The sequence below is a fragment of the Symphalangus syndactylus genome, chromosome X (genome assembly GCF_028878055.3).
Source record: "Symphalangus syndactylus isolate Jambi chromosome X, NHGRI_mSymSyn1-v2.1_pri, whole genome shotgun sequence".
NCBI lineage: Eukaryota > Metazoa > Chordata > Mammalia > Primates > Hylobatidae > Symphalangus > Symphalangus syndactylus.
This window is the reverse complement of record NC_072447.2, coordinates 54,058,690-54,063,254: the sequence shown is the minus strand read 5'-3', so window position 1 is coordinate 54,063,254 and position 4,565 is coordinate 54,058,690. Positions and strand designations below refer to the sequence as shown.

At 45.1% G+C, this 4,565-nt stretch overlaps 1 non-coding gene across 1 annotated transcript; it reads right to left on the bottom strand.

The window, feature by feature from the left end:
* Positions 1–244: 244 nt before the first annotated feature.
* On the bottom strand, positions 245–348 carry LOC129476610 (small nucleolar RNA U13). The gene has a single exon (XR_008655034.1). It is a non-coding gene; the product is annotated as a small nucleolar RNA U13 (small nucleolar RNA).
* Between the last annotated feature and the right edge of the window lie 4,217 nt (positions 349–4,565).

Genomic DNA, 4,565 nt, shown 5'->3' with positions numbered 1-4,565 from the left:
TGCTATATTTACACTAGTATTAGTATGCAGTGCAGAAGTTGGTGTCCCCAAATAGCTGTTTACTTTTCCTCTGCAGCCCCTAAAGTGCTTAGTCATTTCTTTTGTACTCTAGGACTCCCTCTGCTATTAGCCCTCACTATTTCCTTGGGATCTGCCTAATCCAAAATATATTTCTCTGGGCCATACCTGACTCTACCTTCTCAGCTCCCAGCATTTCAATCTCCACTCACCATTTTTTTTTTCACATCAGATGGATAATGTGCTGACATCATAACAAGGTTTGAGGGAGGTATATCTCACACAATAGCATGAAAACATAATCAACATACTTATGAACCATAAAAGGATCTACACCACTCACTGCTACCCAGAAATTTACGATGTCTTATAGAGCTGGGCTGTGATGGCTCATTTCACCAATAGGTGGTAATGTAACATTTGACTTGGGCCTGTATATTAGGGAGAGTGGGGTGGGATGAGGTTGAGGAGAAAGGAGGGTGGCAGGAGAAGTATCTAATGTACTCCTGTGTCCCAGCTGGACATTTTCAAGTTTGAAATTATAATTGTTCTAAAATATCCTTTTTGTTGGGTTTTAGAGTTTGACAATACTGGCTTCCTTGCAAACAAAGGACGTCAATGACAGCTGTACTGAATGTACTAGAAAGAGTCTTGATAATATAAGATTTCATCCAATATTTCAAATCATTTTGGAGTCAGTCAACAAACCATAAAGGATAACCCTGCCAAGGGCACTCTATCAGGCCCTCAAAGTGGGTCATGATAAGGAATAAATGAAGTCCCTACTTTCAAGCTGCCAACATGGTAACTTTCAAGGGACCTACAAAACTGATCATGTACAATCAACTTAAATATGCCAACTGCAGGGCTAAGGTGTGGGGCAGTTGATGACCATAACTGACCTAGCAGCAGAGAGAAGGGGAGGGAATAATGAGGAGGGGGGCAGAGTCAGAAAGCCAAGGGGAAACTGGTTGTTGATGCCTGTGAGATACAGTTGGGCAAAATGTCAGAGGAAAATGGTGGGGGTTGGCAGGGAAGGGAAACAAAGAGCGCAAAGAGTGTTGTAGGAAAAGACAGGCTTGGCTTGAATGGAGAGTGCAGACCCTGATTTTGAATTATAAGATGTTAGTACCGACAGGAATCCCAGAGACCATCCAGCCCAAAACTAGGGCCACCGTCAGTGAGAGGTGCACCCGCAACAGAATGCACTGCCCTGACTTCCACATTAGGGTTCTCTCCAAGTGTTCGGCCAGGATGATGTAACACAGGCAAAGAAAACAGTTATTAGTCAAAATTTCCAAGAGGCAATAACCTCTTTTTTTTTTTATCGAATCCAATTAAGTTTGCCAATTCCCTGAGTGACCTTGGGGAGGTTGCTCCTCCTCTCTGAGCCTCATTTCCTTATCTTATCAAGGGCTTATTGTATGCCTTGCAGGTTCTTGGTGCTTTACATGTGTTAACTCATTTAGTCCCCCACTACAGTCCTATGATGCAACAACAATTATTGCCATCCCCACCTTACAGATGAGGAAACTGAGGCAGAGGTTAGTAAGTTGTCCAAGGTCATACTGCTAGTAAGCGATGGAGTCAGTTTCAAACTGGGGCTATGTGGCTTCAAGTCTGTGCTCCCAAACACTAGGTAATCCTGCTTCTCAGCTGGCAAGGTTGGACTAGATGCCCTCCAAGGTCCCTTCTGTCCCACTTCTGGCACAGAAGTGTTAAGGGTCTACCCATTTACTTCCTCTGGAATTAGTCAGGGAGAACCCAGAGATAAATTCTCTTATGTAGGTACAACAAGAATGACAGAATGTACCCAGTGCCAAAGACAGAGGCCAGCCACAGTTCTCTCATCTACTGAAATTTCGAGGTCAATTTCTTCAAGTCCCTAAGAAAATCCTCTCTGAATAGCGGTGTATCCTTCTGCTTTCTGGCACATTTTGCAATTCCAGACATCACGGAAGCAGCCAACAGGCACCATCAGAATCCTGAAAAGAGAGACAAGTATGTGGGGGGGGGGTGGTGGCGATGATAGAACTTGCCGTTTTTAATCCATCCATCTCTGTTGCTGTTTCTCTCAGTGTCTGTTCTTTTGCATAAAGGGTCTACTTTTCCAAATGTGATTTTAAACTGCAGCAGAGAGAAAACAAAATAAACACAGAATGGTCGGCTGAGGGCCCGCACTTTCTATTCCCTGGTTACAAAGTAAAATTAGCTAGCTGGTGGCCAGGGCCTGGAGATTTATTTTGGTCTGAAGTCAACCCACAGATTAACAATATTGGCAAGAACTACATAGGAGGGGAAAATATTTTGGACAAGGCTGCATATGTTTGCAGATACATCATCTCCCTCTGCGCAACGGCCAAGGTTACAGAGAATAGGAGTCAGGAGCAGGCTGCCTTGTCTCCCTCCTGTGAGCCATCATTCCCCTCTGCATGATGCCAACTCACGCCCTCTGGGAGCAGTTGCACTGTGCTCAGCAAAGGTAGACAGGGAAGGACACTCCAGATCTGGTAGAAGAGGGGTTCGTTCATCTTTTCTTTCCCCCTTTCTTCCAAGGCCCACATTCCATTCCAAGGGTAATTCTCAAGCAACAGCTATTTCCAGATTCTCAAGGACTAGCAGAGGGTAGTGTCAGAAAAAATTAACCCAAATTGGAAATAGGCAAAAGAGATTATTGGGTGTTCTTGCACTCTCGATTGCCCCTGTAGGGGCAGAGGTTAACTTTTACATTTTTGTCCGATAGAAATGCAAATAATTTCCGGCCGGGCTCGGTGGCTCACACTTGTAATCCCAGCACTTTGGGAGGCCGAGGCGGGCGGATCACGAGGTCAGGAGATCGAGACCATGGTGAAACCCCGTCTCTACTAAAAATACAAAAAAATTAGCCGGGCGTGGTGGCGGGCGCCTGTAGTCCCAGCTACTCGGAGAGGCTGAGGCAGGAGAATGGCGTGAACCCGGGAGGCGGAGCTTGCAGTGAGCCGAGATCGCGCCACTGCACTCTAGCCTGGGTGACAGAGCGAGACTCCATCTCAAAAAAAAAAAAAAAAAAAAAAAGAAATGCAAATAATTTCCAACCCAGCCATCTCATCCTAACATTCTTCTATTAAAATGCCTATAAATACTAGTTCCTCCGATTCTCATGGGTGTAAGTTTTAACATCTTACAGGTTTCTTCATTAATTAATAAACTAAATCAAATCTTTCACATGTGGTCATTTTATATTTGCATGAGAGTCAAGTTTTTTAAACTTTTTGAAAATTCTATTTTAACAAAAGAATGTTTGTGTCCCTTGACATGACATTTTTCTCCTGCCTTCTTGTTATCCCAACTCAAGCCGATAGGCCAATATCCCAAACTCCTCCTGGTGAACTCCAGATACAGACAGCCAGCGGGCATCCCTGCCCGCTTCCTGGATATGTGGCTGCAGATGAAACCCTAGTCTCTTTGCCCACTCTGCCTTTCACTGGAGTGTGCTGAGCCTTCAAGGAAGAACCACGGGTAGAGAGAAGTTTCCAGGACACACAGGAGTTACACACCCTCTTCTCTCTTCTAGATGTTCATGGGATTGGGGAAAGTACGTCATCAATTCTTTGAGGAAATTTTTGCATCCTCAAATTGGAAGTAGTCATTTCCATATTGCATATCTCACAGGGGGGTTTCTAAAGTGCTTCTCAAACTTTAATGTGCATATGAGTCACTGGGGGATCTTCTTAAAATGCAGATTTGTAATAAGCAGGTCTAGGGTGGGCCTTTCTAACAGCCCCCTGGGTGATAGTGAAGCTGCTGCTGCTGGTCTGCAGGCCCTACTTTGAGTAGCAAGGCTCTGAGGCTGATGTGAGAGCCTGCCCTTCAAAACCACAGGGGACAGCATAAATATACTGAGACACCCTTGGGAATTATAATTTACACTTAGGACTCCACTCTCACAAGGCATGGGGCCCAAAGGTCTGAAAAAATACCAGGAACCAACATCTCCTAAGCCTATTGTGTGCCTGGCAGGGTGCCCTAAGCCCATTACATACATGCCTGATCTCACTTCATCTTCACCACCAGCCCATGAGGAAAGAAACGATCGGAAGCGTGATTTTACCAAAAAGGAAACTGAGGCCCAGAGAGGTGGAGTAAACAGCCCAGCACTAGTCACATAGCAATGCCGACTTTTGGAGCCAGTTCTAGCTGAGCTCTAACCACATTACCACACAGCTTCCTCCTTCCACCACAACCTTGCAGGGCTAGGCTCCTTGGTCAAATCTGTAGGGGATTTTGAAAGGGAAAAGGGAGAACTTACCTCCTTTCCATGTGGTCTCCATTCTCCTCGTGATTCCCTGGATAATTCCTTCACTGTCTTTCACTGCAGCTGCCAGACAAAGGGAGGGAGGAACTTTCTACTAGTTTCAGAGTAGACAAATGCTCTTAGAGAATCTACTATTTGCCTAGCTTTGTTACCGGAAAGGGGTCCCGATCTACACCCCAAAAGAGGATTCTTGGATCTCACGCTAGAAAGAATTCAAGGCGAGTCCATAGAGCAAAGTGAAAGCAAGTTTATT